The sequence below is a fragment of the Neopelma chrysocephalum genome, unplaced genomic scaffold, assembly GCF_003984885.1.
Source record: "Neopelma chrysocephalum unplaced genomic scaffold, ASM398488v2 Primary Assembly neopelma1_299, whole genome shotgun sequence".
In the NCBI taxonomy this organism is placed as follows: domain Eukaryota; kingdom Metazoa; phylum Chordata; class Aves; order Passeriformes; family Pipridae; genus Neopelma; species Neopelma chrysocephalum.
Window position 1 is genome coordinate 1,134,877 of NW_020897961.1, and position 12,269 is coordinate 1,147,145.

The 12,269-nt window shown below is 43.8% G+C and overlaps 1 protein-coding gene across 4 annotated transcripts in view; it reads left to right on the top strand.

Moving 5' to 3' along the window:
• The window catches only part of LOC113978231 (autism susceptibility gene 2 protein-like), a 397,184-nt gene that overhangs the window by 314,238 nt on the left and 70,677 nt on the right, over positions 1 to 12,269 (top strand). The gene's annotated exons all lie outside the window — the stretch shown is intronic.

The window sequence follows — 12,269 nt, forward strand, 5'->3', positions numbered from 1 at the left end:
GTTACAGCGCTGTAGCTCCTAATTTTCGATTTATTTGAACCTGTGTCTCCGGTCTGCTGAGCTTTCCTGGGCCAGCATCAATCCTGACACACTGCAATCCCTCAGAACCTCCGCCCCATCAGATGGTTCGATCTGCGAGGAATTTAGCTGGAGGCGCTTAGACAAAAAAGAAATATTGTGGCTGGGGAAGCATTTAAGTTAGAGGAGGCAGCCAGGGCTGTTTTATTACTTAGACCTCTGTCACCTGTGATGACCCAGGAGAGTGGGGAATATTGATCGCTTGTCACTCACGGCGTTCAGTAGATTGCATTGACAAAGCTTGTCAGGCCTCTAATAGTGGGGTGAGTGGCCTTGGCTGCTGCCCAGGGGAGAACTCCACAGTGCCTATTACTTGGCGGCCTTAACTCTTCCAGCATTGGGAGTGAGCGCTGACAAAAGGGAGGGAATCATTTTGTAGTTACAAATGCCCTTTCCTGCTCTGTGCTTTGGTTTGGGTTTAATTTCCTTTACTTTTAGCCCTCCTGTGCTCATCAGCCACGCTGCTTTTGCTGAGGCAGAGAGACTGGAGGGCTGTTCGCTTCTCCCATCTCCCATCCAGTCCTGGCATGAACACAGGAGGTCTTGGAGAAACTGTCTGGTCCCTCATTCCTATAGTATATTGCAACATGTTCTTACAAACAGGATGGAGAAAGAGATAAGAGCCCAAAGCTGAGCCTGATAGCTGCAGCCACTTAAAAATACAGTTATCAATCACGGCAGAGTGAAGGTTAGTGAACCGTAGCAGATTTTTGTTTATCCTCAGATCTCTGCCACTGCCACCAGCTCTTGTTACAAAGATAGAAACATAGAGTGCTGGATTTATCTTGCCTTGACTTTATCTTCCCTGTCATCTCAGTGTAGAACTTATTATTATATATATATATATATATATATATATATATATATATATACACACAGACAGATATGTGTATACTGGGGGAAGGAGGAGGAGAAGGCCCATGACAGTGGGACCAGATGATCTTTGTATGTCCCTTCAAAATGAAAGATTCTCTGTATTCTGTTCTATTCTGGAACATGCAGCTGGGCCACTCACGTAGGGGGACTGGCACTACAGAAGGGTTCAGATGGATCTGGGTCCATTCTTGGTGTTTCCAAGCTCTTGGCAGTTAAGCCTTAAGTTAGAAAATTGGCAGTGTGGGGCCCTCAGAGAAGTTGGGAAAGCCAGCTGGGTTTCCTGACCTGGAGGCCTTGTCACACCTCGATCCCAAACGCTATTGTCTCCCTGGCTGCCTGGGAATGGCAGCATGAGCTCCTTTGGCTGTAGAATATTCTGAGTTGGAAGAGACCCACAAGGATCATCAAGTCCAACCCATGAGACAGCAAAGAATCAAGCATTATTTATTAAATCTGAGTGAAGAGCTTATGATGGGAGTCAGTGCATGCAAATAATTGTTAAACGTTTAAATGTACACGGGTTCAATGTTTGATGTACACATGTTCTCCCCATGTTTATTTTTTTGCTTGTTTCTAACTGTGGTTTTTTCCCAATTCACTTGCTGCTGTCTGTTGTTTGAGGTAGCAGACAAGGTGGCATTTAAAATATGTAATTTTCACCAGCCTTGTCAAGGACATGTGGTCAGTAGTGTGTAAGAAATGCCTTCTGTGGAGAAGTGGAACAAGAGAGCAGCTGATAGTGTTGCGTATCATTTTTAAGTAAGCTGCAGTGTCTATCCATTGAGAAAGGCCCCAGCTGGAGCTCAGCAGAACAGCTGAACTTTTTCAAAGAGAAAGAGAGAATTAGGGCTTTAGGGTTTTCACGTGTCTCCTCTCTAGGCTTTGTGACCAAATGTTCTGTTTCACTTCCAGGAATTTCCTCTGATCCTTGTGGAGGGAATGTGGGCGATGGTAAATAACCTCCATCTCCTTGTGACAGGTTGTTCAAGGAGTTGGCAAGAAGTGTGAGAAGGTAGCTGGAGCTCCTACGAGATCTACCAATCCATGTTGAATTGGGGGCATTTAAATGGGGAATCAGGACCATGTCAAATCCCGGCGTGTATTTCTAAACCTCCTGTGGGAACTGGAACGGCTTCTTTCCCACAAGACCCAAACCCTCCCACTGCAGCAGCCTGACAGTGAGTGGGCAAAGCTGATGCTCAGCTCATAAAGCACTTGTCTCCTCCCACCCAAAATATCTAATAAAACAGTTGCTCATCATTCCAGCCTCCTCCATAGCTGCAGCACAAGACACCGTGTCATCCCTGGAACTTCTCAGGATCCTGCTTTGCAGCCATTAAAAACACTGATAGTTTGGGTTCAAAGATGCCCTGCTTGGCTTTGTAGAAGCTAATGAGGACATTTTTGCATCTAAACAGCAAAAATTAGACTTAGCAGGAGATATAAATGCTGTGGTAATTAGGCAGGTTTCTGGACGTGCTAATCCTGCCTGAGCAAGGCATCAAAGTACAGGCTTAAAAGAGAGGTTGGTTATTAAACTTAACCATGTACTGAAATGTTTCTCAGTGTCACCACTCAGAAACTTTCTGGAGGAAGGATGAAGCTGGACACCAGGCTTCAAGGACAGCTTGCTGCCAAAATACTCCCTCCTTGCTATCCCCAGGCATCAGGAGCTTCAACCCTGTCTCTCAGGGTGTAGAATAAAAACCTGCTTATTGTATCTACTGACCAGCTCCCAAATTCTTCCGACCTTCTGGGGGAAAAAAGCCTTTCAACTGCAGTAAAATGTACATTGTATAGGGCATGGCTTCCTCTGCCTGCCTGAGCACGGTGGCTGGTGGGAAGAAGAAATCAATTACCTGTGTGACTTTGTCCCAGATTGAAACCCAACTCTGGCAAACAGATGCCCAGGATGTTAATTTGCTGTATCACATTGAGCCTTGAGTTTGAGTTCTCTGTGAAAGGTTTTATAATTCATATACCCTGAAATAATTTACACCTAATTAGATTTTGTCAACTGAATAATTCTGTCTCATGCTGCTTCTGCAGAATAATTTAAGCAACTTCATTTTATCCTCAAAATAGTTGTAAATGTCACATTAATTTTGTTGACACGAGCAACTTATGGGAAAGTCAACCAAATGTGTTATGGACTTTTCACACCGAGCTTAGCCCAGGGATGGACATCTGCTGTGCTGGTATCTTAGGTAGGCTGTTAGACCAGAGCTGCTTTTTGTGATAAGGTGCAAAACCTGTTATGTCAGAGGTCTGGAGACGGTTTATATCCCTTGGATAATCCAGGTGCTGCAGTTCCTTTTGGCTGGTGAAGACTTGATGTGCCTGGCAGGGCCTTGGGTTGCCTTTCTCCCCACCCAGACTGATCAGCCCCTGTTTTGCAGCCTGGCCAGCTGGGGAGGCCTTTGCTGTGAGCCCAGATGGAGCCCTGGCTTTACCTGTAGCTCTGCAACAAGGACCTGGGGCAGTTCCTGCCCTGTGTCTGTCTGGCACTGAAGGAAAGATGAAAAACCATTGGCACATGTCACCATCACGACTATTTCAGACAGAAGAGTGTTCTGCAAATGCTCTTGGTGTGTTTGCAGTGCTTTGGGTCAGGTGGGCACGGTGCTCCTGACACCAGTGAGCAATGACTGGAAGTTACCACGGACATGAAAACATGCACTGCCCTGTGCTGCCACTGACAGTGCCTTCCTGAAGGCAGCATTCCCCAAATCTGCCAGACCTGGCCCAATTCCTGCCCAAAGGAGCTTGGTGTGATGCACTGTCCAGCCAGAATGCACACAAGGGATAAAGGAATCGTTCCATGGATTTGCTGACATGAGATATTAATTTTATGCTTTTCCTATTAAAAAGTAAAATAAAATTAAAAAATACAAAATTACCTGCACTCAGATGCATTTATAACACTGAAGGTGAAAATTATCTGCGGCTAGATCTATTATGTGGCTCCTTCTTTCATTAAAATACTTGAAAGTGTGTTGCCTGGTATTAAAGGGCACAGGCTAGTCCTACAGTGGATTGTTCTGGGCTAAATCAATATGGTCTATTTGCCATATTCAAATTAGAATAGATAATGAACATGAAAGTGGAGGATTCAAGATGTAAGAAAATGTCATAATAGCTTTTGGAAAGGGATTAAAAGTTTCAAAATATGAAAAGCAACTATGATAAAGCATATCCTTTGTGATTTCTGTGAAGTGCCATGCAAACTTCCTTTCATATCTGTGACACTTGAAATTTGAATCCTTTTTTAAATTTTTTTATTTTTTTGAAGGCAATAATTAATATATATATTTACCACTAAATTATTGATACAGGATGAGGCAGGAAGCTTCACAGTGCTGTTCCTGTTGGATTTTTCACTGTCTCCTGGTAGACCAGCCTGTTTTACTGATGTCCACAGTTGTGGAGTAATGTTCCACAGTGTCACAGCAGAAGCATTTACTTATTTTTAAGAAAGAATGGAAATGTTGCAATGAAGGATCCAAGGAAACAACAGATCCAAGGACTGGATTATATTCATTTGGGAAGTATCAACGTGTGCTTGGGGGGACAAACCCAGATCAGATGTGACAAAATGCCTGGTGTACTCTTCTGAGTTTTGGCTCTAGGTTTTGGATGAGAGGTGTTACCTGTTGGAATTGTAGTCCTTTAATGAAGCCCGTGGTGAGCCTGGATTTCAGCTGAGTCAGTTGGTAACTCCACTGGGATCAATTCCCACTCACCTGCCTTGCTGGGACAATATCCCACCAGCCCCCATTCCCTGCCACCTTCCCTGATGGGGGAGGATGGAGAGTGTGAAATAACAGCCCTTCCTTGTCCCTTTGGTCCCTGTTTGAAGGATTGGGGGGTCTGGGGTGAGCAGGGCAGTGTATCTGGCCATCAGTCTGTGAAGCAGCCCTTTCCCATACAATAAATAGTGCATTTGTACACTTACCCCTCTTGAAACTCAGAAATGCACTCCTGAGCACATCAGAGAGTCCAGCCTTTGTGGCCATGCCTGGGGAAGAGAAGAAATCTTTAGACAACCTTCCCTGTGTTGGTGAGACTTGGCTGCAGCTTTCTGGGTGCTGTAATTTAGCTGAGCCTGCTGAGCTCTAAAGAGCTGTGATGCCAAGGATCCATCCTGGTGACATTGTGGTGGTTGTTGGTTTTCCACTCTGCTTTGTCAAAGTTCTTTGAATAGCTGGCAGATAGACTCTCACCTTAACTGTGATTTTTAGCAAGTATATTTCCAAGTAGCTTCTCTTGTAATAACAGTTTGATCTGTTTTATACTATTCTTGTCAACTCAGGAAGTGTGAGTAGACAGTTCCTATGGGCACCTTTGGGTTAGTGGGGTGCAGAGGAACACACAGGTGCCTGTTTGAGTTGGAACATTGACTAAACTGATAGTCCAGGGATAGTCCACCTCAGCTGGAGTTTCTGGTGGTGCCTGAATTGGCACCAGAAGTGTTTGAACTGGCTCATTCTGCTTTCCTGTGGTGTTGTTATAAATCTGTTTCTGGTTTTGGTGTTGACTTTCCCCCTCCCTCTCTTAGTTAAGTGAACAACAGGTTGTATATTTGGTATCTCTGATATTTATCTCATTAAATCCTGATACTACAATGCATTTTTTAAAGGATCCCAGCTTGGGTGAGGCACCATTTTGGTGCTTTGCTGTGCCCTTGGGGGCTCAGTATATTTGGGTCACAAGCATTGAGAGACATGGGAACAAAACAACTGTAAAATTCACTTGGAAATGGATATGTTGCAAATTAATGATCCTGTGTCTCTATTTAATCAAAAACCCCACAAAATAAATGGCAGCGTGTTTGGAGATAACCTGGACTATTGGATAGTAGAAGGATGAGGTGGAGGATGTGCAAGGTTTGAGCCAGGTTTTATTTGCCTTCATTCAAGGCAACTCTACATTTCAGTGTGTATATAAATCAGACTTTGCCTGAAGAGTGCCTATCTTTAAATCTGTTGGCAAAGTTCTGCCTCCTTCACCAGGATAGTTCTGGTTCCCTCCAATTATCTTGCAACACTTGGGTTCTGCTGCCTTTACACAGATATTACAAATTCCTGTAAGTGATGCATTAGCTGGAAAGCCAACAAGGCATCAGGGCAGTTGTTGATGCAGAACCAAAGTTTTCTGTTTCCTTGGAAGAACAGCAAAATTCCATTTCTCCTGGGAGAAGTTTATTTTAGACAGAAAAAACAAACCAGGCTAAAAATACCACCCCTTTGATCATGCAGTCTGATGTTTTACATCCATTGCTTGGAGGAGATTTATGTCCATTAACTCACATTGGAAATGAAGCCTCTCTGATAGAACATCTTCATCATTGATTTACAGCCTTCCAGGTACTGCAAGACTTACTGTGGGCACATACAAACTGTTCTAAGGTTTGAGTTTTTTCCATCCCTTTCCAAAAATAACATTTTATTTTCCTTTTTTTTTTTCTTTCATCTCTCAACTCCATCCACAAGTCCCTCAGAGGTGCCTGGGATGTGTCTACCACTATCCTGTGTAATTCACATTTTTAGATTCTAGTCCCCTTGGCAGCAGTCCTGACCTGGGCTGGGAGAGATGCAGATACAATGTTTTGGTGCCATCCATGAATTATTGTGGCAGTAAACACAGACAGACCATGTTCAGAGCCATCAGGTCCTGCATCATTTCCAAAAGACTTGACATCAAGGCATTTACATTTACATGTTGTTGGTAGGTCAGCTCAGGGCCCCTAAAGGCCACCAAATCCCCCACTCCACTGAGCCAGTGGAGTTGTATGAACAGTGCTGTTAAAAATGAAACAAAACAAGCCACAAGCAAACAAAACACACTCACAAAGGGAGGAATATGCAAATTGTGACACTGTGGTTTTTTTTCTAAAGAAGTTGATCCTGACGGATCCAGAGGAGCCTGTGTTGTAACTCAGTTTTCTCATGTTGAGCACATTTTAGCTATAAAGCTAATTATCATATGGATTTTCAAATGACTCCCTCCTAGTTCTTGTCTGGGTACCAAAGGAGTCCATGTTCTGGTTTTGAGCGGATAAAATCCTCCTCCTGGAAGCATTTGTTTATCATATTACTGCTTCACATGAGCCGAGCTGAAGCCTGACCCGATGTTAAGTGTCTGTGGGAGATTTCATTACATCCATATACTGGAAGTCCTGCCAATATACTGGCAGCAAAATCCTAGTGGAAAATAAATGGCAATAAACGAGAGAAATGATGGGCTCTGTGAGTGGTGAGGAGCAGAGCTTTATTGAGGCTGGACAGCCCTGGAGATGTCACTTGGCACAGAGACACGAGCTTAAGAGAGAGCGAGTGAAAGCTGATATTGGAATAACGACTCTGTGGCACAGGCTGGGGAATAATTTAATTAATTGCACCGAAATTTCTTTGATGAATAGTTATGTGGTGATAAGCATGAGGTCGAACAGTAGAATGAGTTTCAGCTTTTTAATGGGCCAGCACAGCTGCAGGTTTGGAAGTGTTCCCATTCTGTTATTTCCCGTGCCCACTCTTCTCCCTCGCTCTGCGTGCACGGCCGGGCTGCACATGCAGTGCCTGCTCCCACAGCCAGCCAGGCTCTGCTCCCACAGCCAGCCAGGCTCTGCTCCTCACCCCTGCCCGGGGAGGGAGGGAGGGGAGCTGGCCAAAGCCACTTGGCTAAGGTAGCCCCTTTGAAATCAATGCCAGATCGAAAGGAAATTGTAGGATGGTTTCTTTATGAATCCTGCATTTTTTTCCTATGATGCTTTTAACAGGGCCTCCACTGCAGCAGTTGTATGAAGATTTTAATAAAACTTTTCTGGTCTCCAGAGGAGGAGGCATGTCTTTGTTGTTGGAGAGCTGGAGGGAAGGGAACAATGCAACACAGCTGGAATTTGAACATTAATCCTATGATTCCTGGGCCGTATTTTCAGACAGATCAGTTACTCCTGGCTGTAACCAATCTCCAGCCATTTCCTCACGGGCCAGGGCTCCATTTACCATCCCTTGAATGCTCCAGCTTGACATAACCTCCTGACTTTATAGAGCTTCAGCTGTAAATATCACCTGCCAGACCTGTGGCCACTGTCAGCTATGGTTTACCATGAGTCATTAGCTGAGAAATTAGTGATAATTGTGGGTGGTACTGGCTGGCTGGGAGTTGTATTTAGTGCCCCTCTGTCTGGCAAGCTCTGGGTGAGAGCTGCAGGGGGCTTTGGGGGGGGTCACTGGAGGGGCTCTGCAGCTTTGCTCAGGGGTTACCTCTGTCAAGGGCTTGTAGAGCAGCCACCATGGCAGGAGAGGGGCATTTGGGATGGGCCGTGGGGAAAGAAGGTTGTGCCTCCCTGGGAATGTGTCCCTGAAAATGAGCTCCTCCAGCAAGAGGAGACCCCTCTCCTGTTAACCCAGGCTTGGGGCCAGTGAATATTCTGCCAAAACAGATATGAAGTCTTTGAACAGAACGAAAGAAAACAATAGCTGATAAAACCTGCTAAGATAAATTTTTTTTTCCCCAATGCAGCAGAGCTGCACAGACACCCTTGGTTTTGATTTACATTCTCTTATTGCCTTTTTTTGAATTTCTGAATTAGGGTAATAGTGTGTTACTCTACAGCAACAGCTTCCCGCCGAGGTTCACGTTGTGCCTTGTGAATGTTCATTTATTGAGACCCAGATCCCAGCCCAGTCACAGCCATCATTTAGGCCTTCCTCATGGAATAACAACTCGGTCTCTCATCACAAAATTAATAAATACACAGTGAATTCCTTTTGAACTCGAGTAGCTTCTAGCGTGGCCTTCATAAGGGCTTCCCTCCTAGTGTCTCATTTCTTTTCATGCTTGGTGAGTGTTATACCCACCACCAGATACACCCTTACCTTCAGCAGCAGACATTTGCCCTGCTCTCTCTTTCCAGCCTAATTCACATGGCTGTATTTTAATATCTGATTTATTAAGGAGGGTCACTGACAGTATTGCAGGAGAGTCTTGTGGCTTTGGCCTTTGCCAGTGCCTGAGAGCAGCGGCGGGGGCAACACATGGTTTGTTCTCTGAGTTGGTTGGGTTTCTTTTTTCTTCCTTGGAACTTTGCCCATCTTATTATGAGTTCTTTAGAGAAATGAAATGCAGCAGTAGCTTGAAGAAATCATGGACACTTTCCAGCAGTAAAAGAGCTCTGGAGTCAGTATATAAGCTTTCTCCCCTGGTTGCAGTTAGGAAGCTGGTTGACAGTATAATGGGCTTTTGGAGGGGGCGCGATGGTTTGTATGTTCTGTTTGATGTTGCAAATACTGAGCCCTCGGGGAGATCAGGAAAAAGGATGTTCTGTTCTTTAGGAAAGGAAAAGATTAACCTGAAATGTGAACTGAAACTTGGGAGCTCTGCAGGCCTTAGGTGCACTAGAGATGAGTTTGCTTACTTTAATGGAAATATCTTCTGTCTTGTAGCAAAGGCAGGAAAGTGTTTTTGCAAGGATTTGGTTGGAAAAGTAATGTGTGTGTTTATAGAGAAATGAGAGCCACAGCCAGGGCTTGAGTAGGTGAATCTTGAAAGCACAGCAATTCCCTCAAGTTAAGTTTCTGACTGTTTGGATGCTCTTCAGAGTCAGAAAGACTTGTAACTGTTGTCACAGAAAGTCTGGAAATCATATGTGATCACTGTTTTTTCAGAGATTTCTGGAAAAAAGGGCTTCTGCTGCATTTCTTCTTTCTCACTTCTGCATCCATTTATATCCATGAGGAGATTTCAGAGAAGGGGCAGAACATTCACTGACATTGTTGATAGAGCTGTGGGGGGAAGAAAATAACCCTTTCCTCTGAGCTGAGATCCTTTTGTCCATTCTTACTAAATATTGGTGACGACAATAAATGTGGCTTTTGTCAGCAGAAATTGCGTTTCCCATCTTACCTTTACCTGCAAATTCAAATCCACTGGTGGGGTCAGGCTTTTCCCTGTAAGCTCGTGCCAACCTGTCAGAGTTCCACCCTGGCTGTGCACACACCCTGGCTGTCACAGTCCTGTGGCCACTGAAGGTGACAGCACGTGACAGGTTTCTGCTGCTGCAACTTGGGTAAATGCAATTCAGGCAGAAGCACTGGGAATGATGGGTTTGTCTCCTTTGAGTCATTCCCAGTCTTTTACATTGCTTACAGAAGGTATTTTCCTCTTTTTTCTCTGCATGCCACAAGCCATAGGATTTCTTCTCTTTGGGAGCAGGTAACAGGATTTTGGGCTGGAGGCCTCTTATAATACAAGATTCTTTGGACATCGTTTCTTTATCACGTTTGTGTGACTCTCCTTGTTTCCTTAAGACTCTCTTTACTGAGTGATCAGGCAGTGGTTAATGTTTGATGCAGGGAGATGCATCTTTAGTGGGTGCAGATGGGTGGGGACTGGATTTGCTGTGGCAGGCAGAAAAGAACCTTTGTTGAATGCACACACAGTTAAGTTCTGCTTCTTAAATAAGTTAGACATTCAGTCATCCAGAAGGACTCCAGAATATTGGAAAAATGTGATCCCTGGGGTGCTCTGCAGTTGTTTCCATTCCATCTCAAGGATTTTTGAACTTGAGAACAGGAGCAGGAGCAGAACCTGAATTTGGTGTATGGCCTGTGCCTGTACTTGTGTATGTACTTATCTCTGTGTGGATTTATGAGGAAACACAAGATAATTGTCATTTGGTGAGGGGTTTGTGGCTTGTTTTCCTTATTTTATTTCCACTGTACTTATAGTTATTGCCAGATTCAGTTGAACAAGTTGTTCTTTGATGTACAACGATGTCTGAACAGCAGGTTCATCCACTCTAACAGCCTATTTTTACTGGCCTGTAACTGTAACACCGAAGAATGAAAGTACATGAGCACAGTTGTAATTACACAATGGATCTTAATCTGGGCTGATATTGTGAGATATGAATCTATGGCACTTTCAAACTGAAAAATCAATAAATAAAACTTCAAGCACTTTCAGTGCTTCAGATAATGGGCATATTACAAGATTTAGCTCTTGCATCTCTCTCAAAAATAGCATCCTGAGCTTTTACAACTTGCCTGTCCTGCTGGAATTTCCCATTTAGCAGGAAAGCTCTGCTGAGTAGAGGGTGATCTTACCTTGTTTTTCTCCTCCAGCATAAATGAAATTTCCAGTTCTACAGACTTGTATTTCACAAAAAGGTAATGGGGAATTTTTAGGTCAAATTCCATGTTCCCTGTTTAGTTGAAGGTGTTCTGGGCTTTCATGACACTGCATTTACAGAAAATACTGATTATTTTCACCTATGCTATATTATTAACCCAGTACCCATTTGTTGTAGCTTTGTATGAACCTAAACTTCAGAGCAGATCTAGGTTTTAATCAGGTCACAATATTTGGGTCTCTGGAGGACAGAATCTGCAGCAGCTTTATTCCTTCACTTCTCCTTTCCCCTCCACCCCAAATATGTAACATCAGGAAACATGACTGTAGTGATTATCCCTACAGTTTTGTCATGTAATTCCTGTGTCAGAAATCAAGGGAAAGAGGGGAGTTCATCTCACTGAAAGAGTGAGAGTTCATCTCTCCTAAGAATCTACACAGAGTAGTCAATGAGATAAAAAACAAACTTCCTCAGAACATCAGAGTAGGGAGTCCTGGGCACTTCAAAGTATTCATTAATGAAATTTTGGCTAAAGCAACATCTTAAAACACAGTGTTCAATGAGCAGGCTATCTCCAAAAAGATTTCTTTCCCTTAAATCTCTTAAAGTTTATTAGGTGGGCGTGAGCAAAAAGGTTGTCTCCAATAAAAAACTGGCTTTGTAATGATTAGCTGGGGCCCTGTATAATTTAAGATATTCTTTACAGTTTATAAATACGGGCTCATAAAAAGCGGAGATATAAAGAAGCTGTGACTTTAAGTCATTAGAAGCCCAATGGTTTGATAAAATAACAGGAAACAGACAATTTATTATGAGCAATCTCGGTAGCTCTGGATTATCTATAAAACTTTTATGGCCCTCCCCAAGTGGCAAGAGGCCATAAAACTTGCCTGAATGAGGGACTTGTTAATTTACTTGTTAAAGCAAATTAAAAATTTATAAGCGCTTTTAGGTAAATGAGATCTTCTCTCATTGCTGCCCTTGCGGGCTCAGGAGTCCTGGGAGGAAAGAAGTGGTTGCGCTCAAACATCACAGCAGAACAATAAAAGCCATTAAATTGGTTCAGTTTATTACTGCAGAGCCAGGCAGCTGTTGCCATGGTTTGCTGGGGGATGCCAGGGGTTCACAGCCTGGCATTTCTGTGGCCTCAAAGGGAAGGTGGTGCCGGGGCCTCACCCAC